This window comes from Plectropomus leopardus, chromosome 17 (genome assembly GCF_026936395.1).
Source record: "Plectropomus leopardus strain MGB_pleo_1.0 chromosome 17, ASM2693639v1, whole genome shotgun sequence".
Lineage (NCBI taxonomy): Eukaryota > Metazoa > Chordata > Actinopteri > Perciformes > Serranidae > Plectropomus > Plectropomus leopardus.
This window is the reverse complement of record NC_142192.1, coordinates 7786578-7810176: the sequence shown is the minus strand read 5'-3', so window position 1 is coordinate 7810176 and position 23599 is coordinate 7786578. Positions and strand designations below refer to the sequence as shown.

The 23599-nt window shown below is 39.2% G+C and overlaps 1 protein-coding gene across 3 annotated transcripts in view; it reads left to right on the top strand.

Moving 5' to 3' along the window:
- Nucleotides 1-23599, top strand: part of ptprua (protein tyrosine phosphatase receptor type Ua) — a 280443-nt gene that overhangs the window by 129038 nt on the left and 127806 nt on the right. The window lies entirely within an intron of this gene.

Genomic DNA, 23599 nt, shown 5'->3' with positions numbered 1-23599 from the left:
GCATGTTTTCATACATCTGCTAATTAGTTAGGTGCACATTTTCTCTGTGTTACAGTTTGTTTCACCTTTAGAGAATACGCATTAGCGCTATAACACTTCCCTATATAACACCCACACACTGGCTGTTTTCTGTTACATGGATTATTCTTGACAGTAGACAATTCAAACTCGCTGACACCAAGTCATGAATAAATATATTAACATTACACTGTGTCCAGATTTCCATGCTTACACCAGAAACAGTACAGTCACAAGTCTGCCCTTTACAGAGCTTAAGTTTACTTAAGCTTCTTGTTTTTTGCAAAAAAAAAAAACTGTAATAAAAATAATAAAATGAAAAATGAAACTCAAAATAATTAATTCTTGTGGGGAATTTGATGTCTGTTAGTAGTTTGTATATATAATAAAATCAGTCTTATTTTCACAGTATCAAAACACACTGTAAGGCAAGCAAGGCTGTATTCATGGTATCAATATTACTGGAGGACCCAATCTGCCAGGCACCCGGGAATTTGTTACGTTTTATTACGATTGTGATTACATTTGCTAATGATTATGTTTAGGCAGTGTTGCATGGATGTGTAATTAGCATTTGTTAAAATTTAGTGTGTATTACGATTTCTGCCTTGACACTTAAGGAAAAAGTGGTCTCAGAAACAGTGGAGGATAGTAATCAATAGTTACCCCTTTGAAATCTAATCATATTCACCTGACTTCTTTCAAAAACATGGGAAGAAGGCGACTAGCAGCTTAAGAAGTGAAAAAAAATAGCAAGAAATTTGTAAAATGTGGCAAAAAATACCTGAAAATTATCAACAAGAAAAGAAAATTAAAAAAAAAAACAACAAAAAATCCCCCAAACATTTCTCGCATAGCGTCTTATTGCCTTTTACTCTTTTTCCCATTTAAATTTCTTTTTTTAATTTGTAAAGTGATATAGATCCAGTTTTCAAAGGATTAAAGTGCATTGTTTCTTAATTAGTTGATAATCCAGCTGGGATTGCATTTTCTTGCCGGTTTTCTTCTGCTGGATCGGCTCCTGGTTAGCAGTAGTAGTAGTTACAGCTACAATATGACTAACGCTCAGCTCTTTCTTGAAAAACCCACAGACAGATACACATAGTGCCTCATCGCACTTATCTGGGAGTAGTGTACGTTACAGGCTGAAATAGCCATGATAACTAGACCATTTACCAAAGTGTGGTCAGAAAGAACTGCACTCACAAAGTTTTTCAGCACTACCAAAAAAGTTCCTTTGCTATTAATAACAAAAAGAATTTTTTTTCTTTTTTTTTGCAACCAAAATGCCCCACGCCTAACAGTGAGTGATTGAGCATCACTCAGTAAGCAGAACAAGTGAGTTGACTGATAGATTGGGGAGTGTCGGATGACAAGTTTTTTTTTGACAGCTGACAAAATAATACCACACGGGGGTCGCTAAAGTCATCGTGTTTCAAACTGGAATGATCAAAGGTTTTAGGGGTAAATCTATACTGAGTGAAAAGCTGCAGATATTTAGACTGACAGCTGACGGGCAACACCTGATTGGGGAGTGACCAGAAATATGGCACGTTTCCAAAGTTTCAAGCCGTGCAGGAAGCTTTCCATCTTCTAATTCACTTCGGATTTAACCCTTTGAAACCTGGATTGACATTAGTTTTCTTGGTGCAATTTCTTTTAAAAAATATGGGAAAAAAGGCAATTGTAAGAAATGTTCCAAAAATTGCAAGAAATTGGTAGATTTTGAAAAAGATTTTTTAAAAGCTAGGGAAAAGTCTCTAGGGAAAGTAATCGTAATTACATATATAAAATTATGTTACAGAATAATTATAATTTGTAAGTGCTTTTTTCCAGGTGATGTTCATGTTTGTTTTGTTATACTTTTTTTTTCTTTTTTTTACTTATTCTCAGGTTATTTTCTAGTTTTTGCCTTTTCTAATTTCTTGCAAGTTTTTAAGTAATTTTTTTTTTCCTCGCTAATTGCATCTTCCCATGTTTTTGAAAGAAATCCAGCCAGTTTGCTCAGGTTTCAAAGCATTAGAGGGTAAAGCCTAACAGAGCAATCTACAGAATCCTGGTGTGTTGCTTTCTTTTCTCCTCCCTTTTTCCTGTTTCCTTCCTTCCTCCTCCTTCATCTCCATCCCCTGGTGGGCTGCTGACTCTTGAAGCCGCGGCTGACGGCTGCGAATTTGTCTTCCATTAGAATGAAGCGTTCCCCAGGAGTGTCACCGGCTCGAATCATACGGATGCCATTACATCCCGTAGGCATTACATTATTTATCTTCCCAGCTGACACCCATTACCCGTAGCGACTGCTTCACAGCCCCGCTGACATCCCTGCTGTCACCCCCACTGCCGCAGTCCATTCGCCCCACATTAACATCTCCGGATCTCCAGGGGACCCAAACATGCACTTTCCCCACTTTCACTCGGTGGTAAGAGCCTCCAAACTTCCTCAGCCTATCCTCCCCCTCCAACCCCTTAGGAGGTGGGATTTGTGCAAAGCTGTGGAAGGATTAGAGAAGATCGTTAGAAAGTGTGGCTGAGGTAGGAAAAAATATAACACTCCCCAATTGCTCATCACTCCCCAATCAATCAGGAAAATAAAAGCCAGAGCTGCTTTTTTTGTACGATTTGGGGAAGTTGGTGAGTCTTTCAGATAGGCTTGGGAGGTGTCTAATTTTTGAATACCTTCCTGGAATTTCACCGGGGTATTAGGCATGTGACAGTATCAGTTTGCAGCATTCTTCAGGCCGTGTGCCATTTTTAGTGTACTCAATACACAAAACACTCACAAGGTGTCAACAAAAGGTAATACTTTTGCTTATTAATCAGAGAAAGATAACCATGCTTCTTCTGAAATTTATGTTTCTCCCTTTACCAAAGACTTCCGCGTCATGAAGCCTGTCGTGTTTTCAGCTGTGCCCATGTTACCAGGTTACGGTGCATGCCATGCATGTTGCGACTTCACACGACCAGGAATCCGCTCCCATTCATTTGGTATTGCTTTGCATGAGAGACAATTTCAAAAATTTAAACATAGCTTACATCAACACAGTCACTCAAGCTGCAGCTCAAGTGACTTTCTGAACAGCTCTAAAAATCCAGGAAATACTAGAGTAAAACTTTCTCTGGTAGAAAAGGGGGTGGGGGATTATGGATGGATATAAGTGACCACTGGGGCAGGGTGGACGCAAATTGAGTTGAATTGGTTGCATATAGTGGGCATGCGTCGTTAGAGCAGCCTCACTGATGGCATGAGCAGCGCTGCACAGCTGTACGATGCTGAAAGTAGTAATACGCACATCACATCGGCACAAGGCTACCAAAAACACGAGAAAAACAAAATAACACCTGCACACTTACTCCATGCCACACTCCTGCTTGGATTTCAAGTCAAAATGACCTGGATCGAAAAATTGTCTTAAATAAACTTGTGTGGCATGTATAGTTAATGCGCAGGCATTACCTTTTTCCTTCTGGACCATGTTGTTGACAAGTAGTAGCAGGAGCTTGCAGGGCTTCATAAATGAGTGGAATATGTGTTTTTAATTATGAAAATACAGTAGTTATGACAGCAGCTCTGCAGCAGCGCTGCAGCAACAAACACTGCCAATTATGAACACACACTGCTCACACGTGCGGTGTGGCATGAGCATAACCTCCGGGGCATGTGATGAACTCTGCATGCAAAACATCCTCAATACAGTCTCTCTAGTATTAAGTTAATACAAAGATGAGGATCTGTAGTTTTGAAGGTAATGATGCCATTGTGATTTCTGAATACTCTGGTACACCGTAATACCGTGAAACCGCCCGTGCCTACTTTTGGAGAACATCAAAGAAGTATTTGAAAAAAGTAAATGATAGAAGTACGTTAGTTACAGCCTGGCCTTGATCCAAAAGGAATGCACTCCCCAAATAACCACATACACACACCTCTCACTTTCTCTCTCACACACACAAACACAGGTCAAAGGGCAGCGGCGTATTGTTTCCTGTCTCTTGTGGTTTTCCTGCACTGTCTCTCTGAGTGTCTTCCAAACCCTCTCTCCTGTCATGGATTAATTGGATTTTTGACCCAGTTCCAGTTTGTCCCCCTCTTTCTCCTCGTGCTCCGCTTGGGCGCTGTCATGAGATTGTGTAAAAAAAATACTTGTGTGTGTGTGTGTGTGTGGCGGGGGGGGGTCATCAAATGTGTGTGTAGAGGATTTAGTGTGTCGCCGGCTACCTCGTTTCTAGTCTGTTGGGACCCTTTGTGTCCCTGCCACCCCCCTCGTCACTCCCCCCATAGGAGGGCAACAGCCGGCGAACAAAGCTGGACACCCGTCTTTGAACGCCATACACACACACACATACACACACACACACACACACACACACACACACACACACACACACACACACACACACAAAGACGTATTCCCCCTCCTTCCCCTCTCAATTCCAGCCACTTGCTGCCTTGTCACAACTATAACAGCCACTGCCACGACCGCTGCTATTGTTCTCCTGGCATTTTGGGAGCCACGCTAGGGGGCTGCTAGCATTAAGTTCATCTGCAGTGCACAGCGCAGACAGAGCAGAGGAGAAGAGACAAGGAATTACCCTGACTGCATGGCTGAAAACTCGTGTCTCTCTCTTTTATTTGTTGTTCTACCTGTCGCCCTAAATCAAGGCCCCTGCTCTCCGTAATAAAGCTGATGAGAGGGCCGTCTTGGGATGCCTCCGCTGCTTCTTCCGTGCCTAATCATGCATTACTGTTGAAAGCTTCGCTCCTGAGCACCTGACCTTGCCCTGAACACACTCTTGCTTCTTGTTTTGCAGGGGTAAAAATACACTGTAAAATATGACAAGTTGATCTTACTTTAAGTCATCTTTAAAATGAACTGAGACTGTGGAAAGAGCAGAGTAAATATAACTTTAAATCTGAATTTATTTTTACTTTATATCAAAGTGTTGAGTTTATTTGGAATGTTGGTACGTTTACTAAATTAAGTTATTATTAAGTTAATTTAAATCAATCTTTCTAAGTGTTACCAACTTTGATAAATCAAGTCTGACATAACTGATCATGGCAAAGGGGATTTTGCTGATGATGAAGTTAGAAGATCTGTGAGTTCTTTTTGTTTTTTTTTTTAACATGTTTAAGAAAATACAAATATGACTGAATAGTTTCCCCTCCAGCAGAATACAGATATATAGCACAATAAACTTGGTTTACAGAACTTGCTAAAACTTAGAAGTTTGTCATTTTTAAGTTGCAACAACTTAAAAAAGTAAATATAACAAAATTTTAAGTTAATTTAACAATGAGTTTAAGTTAACATAAATTAAGATTAATATTTATATTTACTCACATTTTCAAGGCAATCAGTTTCCTAGATTTTTTTGGTTTTGTTTTTTCAGTAAAATCAACTTTTCAAATTTTACAGTGTAATGAATGTAATTGCTGGAACTTTGTGGATATTTCCCTGCAGAGTTTCATCAGGATTTTTTCATCTCTGCTTGTAATTACAGACCTGAGGTGGCTGCAGGGTGCGGGGTCAGCTTTCGCAGCCCCTTTATGGACATTTGCGTGCTCTGCCGATATGATTTGTAGTCAGTCGCACGGCTCTGCTTGCACTGTTAGCGAATCCGAGGATTAAGAGTTCCGCTCATAAATGTCAAATGATAGATTTGAGAGCGGCGTGCCTTTTCCCTTGCAACTTCAGCCGAGATGCTTATTATGCTGATTTATTACTATTGATTTCAATTTCCAAGGCTTTATTTGCTGGAAGCTGTACCATTAAAACTGCAGCCACACAGGAAATGAATTAAGATCCTGGGGATTACAAATGCCTTTCAATTGTGTCTGGCAGAGCAATGACTTTTGAATGAGCAACACTGTGTGTGTGCATCTGTGAAAGTAAATGAACTCGAAGTAATGGCTGCTCATTGTTTGGCCCGTTTGAATCCCGCAGCCACTTGATTGGCTGGTTTTGTGTCCCCTGGCAGCCAATTGGGTTGAAGCGTGGGTGATTTTGAATCGGCTCCCAGCCGCGGCGTTGTGTGTGGTACGTTAAGCCGTTAGTCCGTTACTCTGGTCCCAAAAGGGATTTGAAAGGGCGCCTGTCAGTTAACGGTCCGCCTTTCAATGACACATTTAAAATTTAAACCACCCTGCTCTTTTAATCCATTGGGGTGCCATGTGTTTTGGCTTGAGATGAGGGACACATACAGGTTCATTGTTGTTTCAAGGGCCTCAGTGAATGTCGCAGGGCTGTATTAGTGTGCCCCCTACTGCCAGAATGAAGCCCCCAACCATGTCTTCTCAAAGACTGAGGGTATATTTCAATATTTGGAATGCAAAAGATTGTTATATTAATCTTTAGTCATTTGATTATTTAAAATAAGGAGCTCTCAAAATGGCTTAAAGGGATAACAGGGTTCATATTGGCATGTACAATATACTGTCAGCTTCATACTTTATTGATTTAGAGGGAAAATTCATTTTTTTCACTCTGTTGTTATTTTTACATCTTACACACACAAGCCAAAATACACACACATGCGCAAAGGACCTATACACATGCATTATTGCAGAGATGTCAGAGCAGAGGGCGGCTGCCCGTGGACAGGCGCCCCAAGCAATCAAGGGTTAAGCGCATTGCTGGAGGGCACTTCAGCAGTGCCCAGGAGGTGGACTCTCCACCTACCAGTCCACACTCCACACTTACTTTTATTAAAACTAAGTAGGGTTTTATATCTTAATTTATGAAGATCCCAAGCATTCAGACATAAATGAATAAATATGACATTTTTGATTGTATATTATATTTTTATGTTTAAATTATACATAAAAACAATTATATTAATAAATGCAGATAATAAAAAGAAATACATAAATCTTTATTTCTTCTAATACAACATTTTAGTAACTGTAAATATATTAGCTGTTGCCAGTGAGCAACGAGCTATTCACATCACTGGCTCTGTCCTGTTTGCCTTGATTAAAGACTTTTTGACTAAAAATGGCATTGGGACATAACAACATGTTTTCAACTCAAACTTGTCAAATACTAATGATTTGTATCCTTCTGTATCAGTTTTGGACGTACAGGGATAGATAGTTAATTTATGGGTGTCACATGCTTTGTGTTGTTTCATAGATGCAGTTGTTATTAATGTCATGTACAATAACGTAACATATGTTATGTGGCGTAGGCTATGTCGCTACCATAGCACACTAAACATTCTAGCACACTACATAGTTATTCAAATAACTTGATTGACTTCTGGTTTCACTTGGGAAACAAACAATGGGCTCCTGGGTGAAAGTCCAGCGTTTGTTTGACCCATCCACCTCCCCTTCCACACTAAACAAATTATTATTGTTTTTTTTTTTTTCAAATATATTATGGTCTTTGCCTGTGGCATTACAAACTGCCCGTGGCTGGTTCCTTTCATACCCTTTGTGTGTCGGTTTCTGACGCTGGCGTCCACTAACGTTCAATTGTTATCCGCTGCGTTGACAACTGCCGCCACTTGTTGCAGATCAAACTGCAGCAAAAGGTGTCTCTGTGCATTGGTATCTGATGCCGAGATCTGCCAGTTTTTGACAAGTTGGGTGTAAGAACAGATTGGATTTAAATTGGCCAAATGTGACATTGGGTGCATTTCCATTCACCTCTTTTTGTACGCTTTTTCAATTTATACATAAAATAACCTGAGTGGAAACACCAAAAATGCAAATTTTGAGTTATTTCCAAAAAAAATTTACTCTTTTGGTGTATTGATAAAAGTATATTTGACAAAGTACAATGGAAACAGATTCAGTGAATAAATGGTAGCGTACAGTCATGATGAACCATCATTGCAAAGACCACTGCAAGCTGTCTGTCAACTCTAAATGGCTTTTTACACTTCTGTGTGCTGACATGTCTGTCACCAGAACTCTTCACAGAGCAAATAGCTTAATACTAATTGTTCAAAACTCTCTATTTCCATTTTCTAGAGTGCTTCCTGTTATTACACACTTATTGTTTTCCTGTGTTTGATGTTTGATAGAAACTTTTTTATGACACCCTCTCATTGCGCCCTCTTCTGCAGTGGTACCTGACTGGAGATTCATTGCCATCTGGTACTTATTTTGATGAACTAACTCTCAATTTTTGCAGTAACACTAGTAAAATGAAAAGCACTTAAATCCGGATTTTCTGTTGCAAATTGTCTGAAAATTTTGTCAAAAATTGGGCTCCATTTGGATGGAAATCCAATAACTGTGACCGTAAAAAAGAACTACTTTTGAAAGAGAACATTCTGTAATATGATTGCATAATCACATAAAATAATGCTTGCAGTGACAAATGTTGATATTCAAGGTAAAATATTCACATCGAGCTTGAGTTTATGGGATTAATTCACAATCTTATGGTATTTATATTCTGTTTTTCTTGACATGACTATTTACTTCCTAACATGTCATTTATTTATTTAATTGTGAACTCTTTGGGTCTTTAATGCTGATCTAGAGGCTTTTCGAAGCAATCTTGTTGAAACACTGTACACTTCAGATCTGTGGAAGTGAAAGGATTTGATATTTTTCACAAACTTACAAGAGTCAGCAGCTTCAATCAAAAAAAAAAAATCTATCTGTGCTCGATTCCAAAACCCTGCATCAGGCAAACACCAAGTTACTGTCAAACTCACAGGAATTGTTGCTGTTGTTTCAGATTCCACATCCAGCATTTCAGCATTTTCTTGCCCACGCTAGCCCTGGCTGATAATACGTTCCTAAGGTCAGGGCTCTGTAGCTGGTTTTAAGGAGAGGGACAGGTGGAGAGAAAGAAGTGCTGGCTTCTGCAGCTTGAAGGTGATCTGGACCAGATGGTCTCCTCTCTCCTCCAGATGCACTTTACCTCTTCCATATCCGCCACTGGCACACAGTAGGACTGTAACAGATAGGGCCTTATCGCAGCCGCTCTGTGTGTGGAGGTAGGTGGAGGGGGGGTTGAGGGGGAGTGGGACCTGCGTCGGGCCTTGATCCAGCCTGACAGATCCAATAACCCCCCCCCCCTCCTCCTCCTTGTCCTCATCCACACAGATGCTGCAGCTCTGCACTGCAGCAACTGATGGAAATCTGATTTTAGGGCTCTTGGCCTCAAACTTCCCACCCACTTCTCACGGCCCCTATCAGGGAAGGCCAAATACGGCCAAGAAACGGGCTTATCTTGAGAGGAGATGGGTATTGGGGAACGGAAGACTTTGTTTGTCTTTGCCAAGCAGCTCAGAAGCCGGGGGACTCAGGACGGCTCCTCTGCAGGACCCGCTTTTATCGATTAGTCTCTTCCTCCTCTTACCTCAGGTTACTCCACCTGAGTACCTGTTCTCATGTTGCACTGTGTAATGTGCCTTGCACTTACAGGATGTTGCACGTCTCCTCTTTCCCTCACCTCTTTGTACAACTTGTTTGAGAGATTTCAGGGTCCCGACTCCCGACTGTGATGGGGCCTGTTACATTACGGCCGCCCGGGCCATTTCTCTTTTCAGCGCGGAGACACACCCATTAGGAGTTATCAACAAAATGATAATATGTCTGTGTGAAGTGGATACATTTTTTCATAAGGATATGTTTTTTCTCACCCTGAAGGACTGCAGCTTTCTGTGCCATCCATTAGTCGTTATCAGCAAAGCAGTTATATAGTACTTCAAGGAAGACATGAAAAATAAATAAAAGAAACACATAGCCTTAGATAAAGTTTTTTTTTTTCAATTTTTCATCTCAGTTTTTCACTTTAGCGTTTTTTTCTCATTAATAGAAAGCTTGGTGGTTAGAGAGATAGTGTGTTTGCTGTATCCATCACTGTTGGGGAATTTTAAGCAAAACATTTGACAATCTCAGCTATGAAAAATGTATCAACAAATTAAATATTCGGCAGTGGTGCCCCCAGAAATTTTCCATCAGTGTGGCCAGAAGTGGCCACGGAAAATTCTGGGGTGGCACACCAAAACAAAAATCCAAAGCTGAATTTCAGGAATTTGAATTGTTAAAAACTATGTTAAGAAGTTGCAAATTGATGCACATTATTTTCTTATTTTACAATTTTTCCTAACAACCTCTTGTGCATGAACAAATACTGGTACAGTTATTATTTTGACCCTTTTTTTCAGATGTTGACTTTCATATGATACTATTACTATGTTTAAAAAAAAAAGCATGCCACAGCCTCTTACAGACAGTAATGCTGGCCTCCAATTGCGTTTAATTATTTTCAAAACAGGATGCCAGTGGGGTGACTGAAAACTTATTTTTATTTTTCAAAATAAAAGTGATTATACTCATTTCTTAGATTATACTCAAAGGTTCAGTCTTTAAAAAAATCATTTCTAATCAGCTGCACATAAAACAAACACTTGTGTTGTGGAGGAAAGTAAAATGTTTTAGTACTTATACAGTAAAACATTAATTAATGTGTTTTTGGCTACTTGGGGCCAGCAGAAAAAGCTTTAGGCACAACATGGACATATTTTCAACTTATATGGTTATAACGCTGCACATTTTGGCCTATTCATGAAATCCAGCAGACACAGAACAATATAACTATTATTTGGAATTGGGTTACTGCCACCTGATGTATGTACTTCCAGTATTCACTCTCCTTTTAGCTCTCGCTGAAAGAAACTAAGGGGAACTGCAGAGTTGGATGATACTTTTTTTGTGGGTTCATCACTGTGTTGTTCACATTGCGCATAGTAATTCCATCTATTGTCGATTTAAAAATATTGATTAGTGCAAGAAAACTGATCTAAGGATAGGCTACTTGTACTCTTACCAGGGTCAAAGACAGACTTTACTTGTTATAGAATGCTGTTACATTGTCATCAATTTGAATACAAAATATATAACAATTTATTCTTCAAGTTGTACCTCTCCATACGCTCCTGTGTTTTTTTGTGCATCATGTATGCTGGTCGTTGCCCTCTAAAACTCTTGTTTTTCCAAGTGTCCCTATACATTATTCTGCTCAGGGGAGAGGACACCTCAGGGCAGATCTTCCCTGCTACTGTACCTGTTAGTCTAGCATGTCCCTGCGTGTACCCTGATCCTCTACAATAACAGAGAGAGCAAAGGAAAGTAGCAGGGCCTGGGAAATGACATGCTCTGTTTACTAAATGACCAGAGAAAGCTAGAAGAAAATAGGGCAGAGAGAGCGAGCAATGCTGGCATGAAGAGTGGAGCGAGCACCAGCTCCCCAAAAGGCCTCCGGGGTGGTGAGATGAAACAAACAGTAGATCACAGGAGTTAGATGAAGAGGCTGAGGGCGGGTGGTATATATCAAGATGCGGCAGAAGGGGCGGGGAGCTAGTAGTGCTACGACGAAGGATAGTCAAACCACACGTTGTCGCTGGGCGGCCACTAATGCATTATTGATTTCTGCCACTGAGAAGATTCTCCCCGTGTCCTGGGTCCACTTCCATCCACTCTTGTCTGTCTGTCAGCTGGCCTGGACTCTAACTCAGGTCCAGTTGTTAGGGTTGAGGGTAGGTTCAGGATTAGATTTGGTTTTTGGGTAACCCTGAATGCATGCTGCGAGCAACAGCAAGAAGCCCATCTTTTATTACTAAGCACTGCTTCTGCTGAAGTGAGGGCGGTCAGTGAGTCAGTGAGAAAAGTTGGCAAAACTTTTTTTTTTCTTCTGCCACAGGCATCCAATCAGATTTCTCTGCTGCTTTCTCCTGCTGAAACAATTCAAGGATTGTGTTTTACCAGCAATAATGGAGTCTGGCAAGTACAAAATGAGCAAAGTGTTGATTATAGCCATTCATATTTCCTTTTCTTTATACCAATTTTACTTGAGGCTTCAGGGATAATTGCCTTGAAAACAGTGCAAGGAAAATAGTGGTGGGCTTTTTTTTTTATCTGAAAAATTGGTATACCCGCTGTATGTCTGTGAAAAACTGTTCTCACAAAAGGTTGTTCAGCTTCAGTTTTTTGGATTCCAGAGCTGCGAACCGATTCCTGGTTGTTGTAATACCTTTTTTATGAGCCATAAACTAAGTGCTACCTCTGTTGACTTTAACAATGGCTGCTCATATAAAACCTAAACTCTAGTGGTACACATCACACCGTAGGTCACTTTCAAATGGCTGATTGGAAAACAAAAGTGAAACAGTTTCCATGTTTTTATAGCTCAGAAGTACTAGTTCAGATAGCAGATTTAACCCATGACTCAGCAAATTGTGTTTTCTATTCTTGGACTTTATTTGGGGCTATTTAAGGGCGTGAGTTTTTATTTTTGTATCTCCAATCATTAGTTCTGTCTGTTTTGATAACATTGTACATACCAAAATAATTGCTCAGATCTCAGAACACCAAAACATTTCTTGAAATATACGGCAGTAAGATCAACGGATCAGATGATCAATTCACCCAAATACTGGACGTCTTAATTTCCAGAGTACTCGCTCTTCAGTGTTTGAGATTATTTTTGGCAAGTTATGTTCTGATCAGTTTCATTCTTTCTGAAATCTATGTTTCCCAAATCTAACTCTTCTTTTCACCAAATGTGCTGAATAGGACTTCAAGTCTGATGTGAGACCCCTGTTGACCAGGCAACATTATTTGTCTGTCCCCTCAAAATCTGTGACACATTACTGTTAAAAAAAAAAAAAGAAATCTATTTTATGATTTGATAATGCTTTAGTTGAGGTTCATGTTGGTATACCTAGGCACAACACCAACTTGATTAGGTTTTGTAAAAACAAGTACTTTGTTAGAGTAGCTTCATCTAGATTGTGGTTATGCTTTAAAAGAAACAACTGTTGACAACTCCTCTTATTCCCAGGACGTCAAATATGGAAGCTTGCATGAGACACATCAGGTTTTTAACTAACATGACTTTATGTTTTAACTAACATTAAGTTGTAGAAAGAGCGAGAATGTCTGATGGGTCACACACATAACACACACAAGACTTTCACAAAGGTTGATTGGTCAAACACACACAGGCCTTTCACCTAGCAGACCGATTTTTGTGTTCAGAGTAAAAACAAAAGTAAATTTGAGTTTTTTCAACTATGTAATGTATTGACTAGCATACATCAGGTGATAGAGTTCTCTTGTGACATAAGGCTTTTGCACACCAGTCAGTTTTTTCATGCCTTTTTTGAATAAGTCATCTGATAAAATGGTATGCACAGAGACTTTTAACATAAAGTTCAGTGTGTTTTATTGTTCTACTTGTGTAAATTTGCAATACTTTCACTGGAGGTAACTTAAATGCTTTGTGTTCTCAAAACTTTAATGACCAACTGAAGTTTTAGAGTCAGCGTGTAAACATCATTAGATACAGTGTGGGGTAGTATATTTTTATTATATTCTAAAATTTCAGGAAAAAAATACACACTTTATGTTAAAAAGCCTATATTTTTGAACTTACTGTAACCAACAGTTATGTAATTAGTAGTTAATTTTAACTCAAACCATGATACCACCACATATTTCTACACTTAACCTGGTAGTTTTGATTCCTGAACCTCAAGTTGTTTTGTAGCAAAAGCAACATTTCCTGTGAAAAGGGAGGGTTATTATGAAAGGGTTGCATTTAATGAGTGGAAAGTGATGATTAAACTGACACGTTCAAAACTAATCCCTGAGGGGTTAGGGTTAGGTGTGAAGTGTTTGGTCACCTACCAAGCTCCTGTAATTGATTATTTGGGAATGTGAAGCTGTTGTTGTTAACTGTCAGCTGGAAAAGGGAAACAAACAGTGTGTTAACGTCATTTTATTTTACCCTCTGTGACAAAATCACCTGACTTCAAGCTTTGTATCATTATTCCAAAAGGCCACTAGGGGGCTTTGTCATTTGAATTAAAACATATGTCATTTTAGGTTCTGCAGCAGAAAATCATTATATAAACAAAGATGTTTGGTACCCATGAATCTGGCAGCCCTGAACAGAACAGACTCCAGTAGATGCAGTATTTTCATGTGCTGATACTTGACTTAAGCACCCCTCTGGGATAAGGGTTTAGGATGAGGGAAAGATTCAGATCCTGCAGCATAACCAGAACAGCAGCTCAGGTATTACCACGACATGTGCTGCAGCATTTGCATACACAATGAAAATTGCACATTTGACTCAGTATGTGGTGCTAATCGCTGCATCTTGGAAGCGTCAGTGTAAAAACGCAGTAATGACTCTGTTGTTGTCAACAGTCTCCAGGTTGTCTGCCGGTCTCTTGAGTCTCACCTGGGGAATTCATTAGCTCGAGTTGTCAGCTGCAGTCAGACTCGTATTGTTTGCGGTATGTTTCGGCTCCGTCAGTGTCGCATTCATGACCAGCTGCTGTTGGTTTGCAGATTTCCCATTTGCACAGTGTAAGCACTGTGTCACTTTGTAAATGGCAAAATCTGCATTGCCTTTTGGCTCTGGTAAACAAGCGCGCCAGCCCCAGTGTTCCTGCCAGCCGAGCGGATCAAACACTACAGCCAGAAATACAGAGAGGAGCAAACAGCGAGACCAATCTGTGCCCCCCCAATCATCTGCCCTCGCTGTACTTCACTTCTCTTGTACGTGCAATATCATCTGAGGTCACCATGGCTCCGGGTTGCAATATCAGAAAAAAAAGAAAAGAATAAAAGACAGAAAGCAAATGAAGATCTGAAAGACCAAATTCGGAGACCAAATTGAAAATCTTGGATGACCTTCTCCACATGCCCCGGAGGAGGGGGGGGGGGGTTGAGGAAAATAGTCTAGCTCACTCTCACCCATCACGCAATCTCGATCGACATCACCAGAAACCAGACTGTTAAGCGTTATTCAGCGAGAGTGCAGGTGGAGGCGGCGGTGAGAGGTAGAAAATGTTAGATAAGAATTTTATTAAAATGCATCAGGTTTTGCTTGGCCTTCTCCAAGGAAAGATGGTGTTGTCATTGTGTAGAATGGGGCCCGCCTGAGTTATACAAAGCATTATTGATGGCAGCGGGGGAAAGCTAACGAAAAATGACGGAGACAAACATAAAGATAAAAGCCCCTCGCTATCTCTCCCTCTTTTCTTTGCCGCACTTCCCAGCCCCTCCTTTCCACTCTCGCCTCCTCTCCGTGTTTTTTTTTTTCTCCTTAGTGTAAGTGTGATAAAAGCGGGCAGACCTATGACTCAGGTTCCCACCCCACATTCTGATATGAATTCAGGGAGCCGAGGCCGTCCCCTAATCTCTTAATGCATGTTCCCTCGCCCTTGGCAGGGTCATGGGAGAAATAGATGGGGCCTTATCAGCTTTCATGGATTTATGGAGAATTTCCCTGCATCGGGTGTATTTTTATTTTACACCAACCTGTGCGTGCACGTACAGTATGTGCCTTTGCGTGTGTCCTCGAGGGTGTTGAGTAAGGTTATCGGAGACGGTAATATCTTCATGAATTTTATCAAGTTTCTAATTGCTGCATCAATCATGTTGACTTACTCCATCAAGCTAAAATGAAAAGAGACATGGGGCCTGTTTTGACAGATTTGTGCGAGTGTGTTAACCTTCAGCCGCTGATGTCTCATCTCTTACCTTTCACTTAATACTTCATATAAAAATATGTAAAGCTTTATATACTTTAATTTCAAGTAAAGTCCTACTCTTACCTAAATTAGAATACGCAAGGATCCTTAGCTAAGTTTTAATTAAAGCTGCACTTATCAATTTTAAGTTAACCCCTCGAAACCTGAGCAAATTGGCTTGAATTATTTCAAAAACACGGAAAGGAAGCAATGAGCAACAAAAGGAGAAATGACCCTCGTACAAAAAATTACTAAAAAATACAAGGAATATACCCTAAAATTATTTGTATTTTTAAAGAAAGAAAAAGAAATTAAAAATGAGGAAATTACCTGGAAAAGTGCTTAAAAATGATAATAATAATAATAATAATAATAATAATAATAATAAAAGCAGTAGTAGTAACTTTAAATAGAATAAAATATAAGATAAAAGTATGGAAGCAATATGAAAATATAAAATGAAAAATAGAATATAAAGAATATAAAATGTACATACAAAAGGTACAAGTTGCAGCGTAGATATCCTCAGTCTAAACTAACCCACAGTGTGCAGTATAAACAGAGAAAGTCCTGTGTGTATTGTACCGCATAAACGCATAAAAACGGATTTAGCCATAAATTATCTTCTTCATAAACTGCTAAAAGTTTGACCCGAACAGCTGAACTATAGCATACAGTGTATGGCACAGTCCCGCTTATGCGTATGAATTCTTAACTTCTAAGGTTGAGAAAAAGTAGTGCCATAGGACAACAGCTAAACATTCAATGATGAATGAATTAATCAAGAAAATTATTGTTAGTTGCAGTCCTAGAATTAATTTATTACAGTTAGGCAAATGGAAAAAGTATTATGTTTTCAGCTAATCATTTTAAATAAATAAAAAATTACAAATATACAGAAAACATATAGTTTGGAATGATTGACGATTTAATATAGTCACATGTCTGTGCTCTTAGATGAGTGCCAGCCAGATGTTTCCCATCATGCTAAGAGGTATTGCAGTACCTGGATCTTAAACCTGCAGCCACATGAGACCGTCATTGCCAATGTCAGAGTGACATCATAGCAAGTCAGAGAGAAATCTAACCAGCATGCACTGCACAAAAATTGACAGCCATCGATTCTGAGCAAGTTTACATCCCATTCAAGAGGTTAAGTGTCATTTTCATAGTACTATTAAAATCTTATAAATGAAGCAGTTTAGAGGCCTGTTTCTGACTCTCAAAACCATTTTGTGGCTTCAGACGAGCCATTTGAAGATTTGCGCTCACAATAATAAAGCCACTGTAAAGGCTATGTCTAAATTTGGTTAACCAGAAAGAATGGGATGCTTAAAGATATTTGAACATCATAAGAAAAACCTGCATTACTGTAGCTGAGGCGATGTGTCTTCACTGTCTCCCTCTCATTCTTCGCAGTGCAATCCTGTCATAAGAACAGCTGGAGACTTGCCCTCCAACAATGAGGGGGTCCAGCTCTCGTAGCTCAAGAAAAAGCAATTTAGCTACAGAGCCCCTCCGAGAACTCGCACATCAAAGCAGCAGCGGTGGCAGGGCAGAGGGGGGAGGGGGGCTAAGCCAGAGCCTGCCCGGCTTCGCCTGCGAGCAGGTGGAGGAGAGAGGGAAAAAAAATATCAGCGTTGTCCAAGAATACAGCGAGATCTCAAAGGACAGCAGCTGCTAGTTATCACAGGATGTTTCTGGCAGTTTGACATCTCATCCATGCTTTTGGGGCAGGGAAGATGGAGCCAGGGGAGGGGACGGACAGTGGTCATGGAGGCCCTGTGACATGCATTTTAAAGCTTTTTATGTGCTGGTTGTCCGTGTCTGACCCTCATTTTGCACTCTTTCTTGTTTTTTTTTCTTTCTTTTCCTTTTAAAAAAACTGACTGAGCAATCACAGCGCACTCCATTTAATCAAACTGCTGGTGACTTTTCAGCGTTTGAATACCAAATTATTGAACTTTACACAAGTACTACAGCTAATGTTCCCATAAAATTTGCTGCAGTAACCAGCATCCATTATTTTACAATGTCATTACCATAAATTACTTTACCAGTATATCACCTTTAACATTTTTACAGTATTCTACCTTAGAATGTGCATTTATGGTGGAATCCTGGCTTCAAAATCTGTCAAGATTTACATTGTTTTTATTGTGTTTTGGAAAACTGTACATAACATTATATAATTTTTAAAAAAAATGTATTGGTATTCAAATTGGTGTACATTATGCAGCACAGCATATTTTCAGCATTTTTTTGTTTTTAACATTAAAGTGGGAAACAGATAAAATCAAAAATAAATTGAAGAAACTGAACAGGCAACAGTTATACTAAAACAGTCAAACAAAAAAAAAAGAAAACAAATAAAAAAGAAAAGGAAAAACAGTCCACCTTGTGATAAAGTCGGTAATAATATTTGAAAGGGGAAAAAAGTCAAAAGATTATTCTTTTGTACCTATATAAACTTACATTTTCTCATTCATTGCATTCCATTTACTTGTAAGTAAAGTAATTAAGTAATTAAAAACTAAAGATATTAATAAAAACATTATATTTTTACACCAGTTAGTTACAGCATACTTAATTAAGAGCTGCACCTGGGAGAACATGTTATTTCAGAGCCCATTTAACGGCAAAGAGGTTGTCAGCAGTTTGTTATCAGCTCATTATCAAGATTGTTATCAAGATTTATAGTGTTTTACTGCATTTTGGAAAAACTGTTAATGTTAACAGTTAGAATTTGGTCATATTTTTACAGCAATTTGTTACATTGTACTTGATGAAGGGCTGCACCCAGAAGATAATGTCTTTTTTAGCGAGCACATTTAAGGTCAACGAGGCTGTCTGCAGTTTGTTATCAGCATCAAGATTTGCAGTGCTTGATTGTATTTTGGAAAAAAGCGTACATTACTGTTGGAATATGGCCATATTTTTACAGCAATTTGTCACTGTCTACTTAATGAAGAGCTGCACTCAGAGGAAAATGTAATTTTTAAGAGCAAATTTTACAGCGAAAAGGTTGTCTGAAGTTTTTTTTATCAACAGGCCAAGAAAAGAAATCTAAAATAACAGCTGCAATTATTTCCTGGAACGTTTTATCCTGAATGAAGACGAGTCCACGCTTCACTTGTTAATGAAAGACCTTTACTGATATTTTTCTCTTACTTGAAAACAGAAAAACAGATGGCGAGTTTTTGTGTTTTTTGTAGAAATGAATCAACATGCTATTTATGCCTGATGGATTTTAGAGAATTTGGGATGAAAGGGAGCTAGTGGAGGCTGAGGTTCAAGAGTAAAAGAAGTGTAGTTGAAAAAGTAAGGTAGAGAAAGAGGACAAAAAGAAAGTAAGATGATAGAGGAGGGTTGATGTGGGAGTTGAAAGAGGAAGCCAGTTCTTACTCTAGGGAAGGTCAGCAGGACTTGGATCTGCTTTTGGGCCTGTCAGCTGTGTGTGTGTGTGTGTGTGTGTGTGCGCGTGTGTGTGCGTGTGTGTGTGTGTGTGTGTGTGTGTTTGCGAGAGATGAGGGTGTGTGTGTGCTGATATGTGTCCTGCATGTCAGTGTGCAAGTATTACAGCCATCTCTCTGGTTTAAGCATTCCCTCGGTTGCCATTATGGCCTAATAACCGTGTCAGTATGATTAATGGCAGGAGGCAGGGCTCTGATTGCACTCTCGCTCAACTACAGTACTGGGGCAACTACACTACCCACGATGCCGCTGTCTGCGTTCGTCGGCTGCAGCCATCTCGAGCAGCGGCGGCGGCCAACGCAACGGATGTGAGGTTATAAGTGCACTGGCATGTGTTCGCTCTCCTCCTGGCAGCATCAAAGAGCAGATTCGATGATGATGATTGGAAGATTAGATGTTAGAGAGGAGACCATGTGATCCCCAAGGCCAGTTTATCCAGTCCAAGGTAATAAACACAGGCAGCTCACTGGCTGTCCTTTTGTCTCCTTGTGTTTGTCTTCATCAAATCACATTTGTTTATATGGAATCACAGTGAAAGAACACTCTGCGAGCAGAAGTTCTGAATGGAATATCTGAATTGGCAATTAGAAAGTGGAGACCAGTCAGGGCAGCACATTTCAAACTTTGTTTCGGGTAAACATTTTCTTCTAACGGCAACGATTCTTGCATGAAAGATTAAACTTTTGTTGTGGTTTGGCCTTTTGTTCACATGATAACAGTGTTTTGGGGGAACATTTGAAACGGGGTGCGAGTGTGTAACCTTTTGAAAACGCTACCACTTCTGTTGCTGTGTAAACTGGCAGTACGCGGATCAGGTGATGCCACGGCTGCACTTTGCGCATGTGTGTGGTGCTCCTCTATGGTATGACACCGCCAACTACTGGCCTGGCATGCATAATACAGCATTTTTCATTTTTTGAGGATCCATGTACACCAGGATTGTTCTCATAATGTTATCATATGAACGTAGATTATTAAAACGCAAAGACAAGACTTTTCCGTCTTTAAAAGCCATTTTCTCATTCTGAGTTTTTTCTTTCTCGTATGCTGAGCCAGAATGTAGCACTTACTCAAACTGAATGTGCCAGAAGGTTTTTACAGAGGCATTTGTTCACATATCCTAATTTATAGAGCTTTTTTTTCTTCTTAAAAACGTGGCAAAATTAGATCTTTATGCCTGTTTATATGACAGTATTCACTGCTTTATGGAGTGATTGAAAGAGATATCCAAATTTAGCCAAAACCTTAGACTCTACTATGGCAGTTAATAAAAAAGTTAATAAAAAAAGAACCCGAACCACTATTCAAAGTTCAGATTTTTGATTGGTGTGTATGCAAATCAGAACACATTTAATCAGATATTGCGATGGAAAATAATTGTCTTAATTTAAGTAATCAACTAGGGAGGTTTCATGATGATATCTATTAGTTAAAAGTTGTATCCTATTCACTCCTTACACTCCTGTAGTATCTCCCCCCTTAACGCATTTGTCTCTGTGTTGTTTTTTTTTTAATCAGCTGTTATGGACATGCAACAAGTGCGGGCCGGGTTTGAAAAATCAGCTTCTGCTATATTTTACCCCCTGTCTTTTCTTCTATTTTTTTTTCAATTTGCAGACCCCAACTATTCAGATAGTGTTTCCCTTTGTGCTGCCCTCTCTGTCTGGGTTTAGGCTAAACAATAATTTAACACAAAAGTAAATTGCAGGTCTGGTTTGTTGAATGAAAGCCCTTACAAGTCACAACAGTTTCCTGCACTGATACTGGATGCTGGCATTTGGCAAAAACAGAGAGATCAATCGTCCAATGGGACGATTTGCAGTTTTCATGTGTGGTTAAAAGATGTTCATAAAAGCAAACTGATTGCAACTTTAACCAATGCTATCAGAATAAAACCTTTTTTTTTTATACAGTTGAGAGCGGAACAAACAACGAAAGAATCTTTCTTTTAAATCATAGCATTAGTTTGTAGTGGGCATTACAAGGAAGCTGCTGTACCGAGAGTCAGTACTTGGTTGAGATTTTTTGAAAGATTTTGTACACTTCTGCAAACATTACGCTTGAATATTATGTAGCAGCTTTGATGAAACTTGACATTTCAACTACACTGATTAACATTTGGTTACGTTTAGACAAAAAAAACCCACATTGTTATGTTTTGGAAAACAACTTTTAAAAAACTGTTTTGCTGGCACAATCATGGAAAAAAATGCAGCAAAGTCTTAGTATTTAATAATAATATTAATAATAATAATATTAATTTGAAAAAGAACACTTTTCATGGCACTATCCCCGGTTGAAGAACAGCAATTGGCCACTAAAAATACTCAAGTTTGGAGGATAAAAAGCTGCTAAAAACGCAGCAAGGACTCGCCAAAAAACAACCGGTCTTATAGTCTGTTGCTTTCGAATAGCGGTCTGCAGCTCGGCAGGCGTCTCGCCGAGGTGTCACAACATCTACCATCACCCTTCACCCCCGATGACAAAGTCAGCTCATATTCTACATTACTCAGAAAAGTTTATCACTATGATTGCACGTGTACTATCTGATGTTTGCAGAAACGTACAATGCCAACATTTTCTACGCAATATCAGCCTGATATTGGCCTATTAAAAAGAAGGAAAACACAACCACAAGAGTTGACAAAAATAAACGCGCACATGACATCTTCATTTCATGGTGTGTCATGCGTCACAGTAAAACACATTTGGCTGATGCTTCTCTCCTAAGGGACTCACGATAAGTGCATTCAGGCTCCCCAGATGTAGTTAAATCCTGTAACTGCATCCCTCCTAAACAAATAACCAGGAGTGTGTTCAGTGCAACATTAGGAGTGCGTAGAAGTTGTTGTTTTTTCTGTTATAAACAACCAGTTGCAGCATCTCTGCGCCTCAGCAAGCCCTATCAGAATGACTAGCATGTCAGAATTTTAGTCTGACATTGCCTAAGGCACCTTCTGTTATGCCGTGTTTGTTGATGCTCCTGATCCTGAAAGCCTCTCTCCTGCTCTACAACCTTTGCACGTCAGACTGGCTGTAAAAGATATGATAGTTCTGACGTCTCCCTGGGCCAAGTCATGACAGGAACACTTAATTTGACAAAGTGACCATCTCAAAAAGCATCAATGCCGTGGAGACCGATCCCTATTTAACCCTTTGAAACCTGAGCAAATTTGCTTTGTTTCTATCAAAGACATGGGGAGAAGGAAATGAGCATCTAACAAGTGGCCCAAAAAATTGGAATATATTTATTCATTATATATAGATATTTATTTCATTTTATTTTATTTTTTATTGGTTCAACTTAGGTGTGTTTTTACTTTTACTGATTTATCATATTTTACTCTATTTTTAATTATTTAATTTCAAACATATGCATTATCTTCTTTAAATGGTCCAATTTTAATATTATTTTTTAATTTAATTTTAACATTTTTTTTATCAGTTCTGACTCGTGTGACATGGCAATTTTTTGTTGGTTTATTCTTCATCTTAATTCTCAATTTATGAGTTTTTATTTTTTCTTGACAGTTGAAGGCTTTGTTGTGGGCCTTCAACGTGTACCTCGCACTTCCACTTGAAATGAAATGTGCTATAGAAATACAATTTTGTTTGCTTGCTTGAAAAGAAACAAAAACAGAAAAGTAACACAAACAAGAAAATGACCCAAAAAATAAAAAACATTTGTATTATTTTCTGTCATATGAATTTAAATTTCAGAATTATTATATAATTATTCCCTTTTTTGTGTTAATTTTCTAATACCACCTCCTCCATTTTGTTTTTTTCCAAAACAAACTAAGTTTAATACTTTCTCATAATTTTAGAGACATTTCTTGCCAAATTAGTCATAGCCTTTTTCCTCAGGTTGCGAATGGTTACCTATTAAAAAATTAAAGTTGACATTAAGTGGGATTTATTTTTAATCTTTGGTTTTAATAATGGTGTAATTTTTATTCATGATGATTTTCCAAAATGTAGAAAAATAGTGTGATAATTTCACACTGAAACAAAATGTGTTTTGATTTTTTTGTTGTGCTGAATAGGTGTCTACCTTTGGCAAACAAACAAGCTAACAAATCATTTTTGCAGTCCATTTTTTCCCCTTTAAATCAAGCTTCCCACTGTTCTGAAGGCCACAGACAAAGGCAAAGCTCCCTCTTCATCCTCCCTTCCCACCATTGTGGTGCTCCGCTCGTGGCCAGGGGATCTCTGCTGTGCTGCCAGGATGAGAGAGCCAGCAGTGACTCTGTGAACCTCAGTCCAAAATGAAAGCCCAATCTGACACCCGGCGCTGCGGCTTTGAACACAGCAGATCTGAGGCAGCGCTACAAAACTGATGGAAGCTCTGTGAAAGCAGGAAGCAGCGAGAAGCAAAGACAGACCAAATACAGACAAATAGCCAGAGAGGATCACACAGATATTCTGGGTAACAACCTTGAGCCTGTCAACTTTGGCTCTCGGGCTCTTTTTTCCGTGTTTAAAAATAAAAAAAAAGAGGCAGACTTTCTTTAGCCGGTGAAAACTAACATGACATATCTATCCTGGGCTGTGAGATGTTACAGGTGAAAGAGTTGGATCTTGTTATTTTTTATAC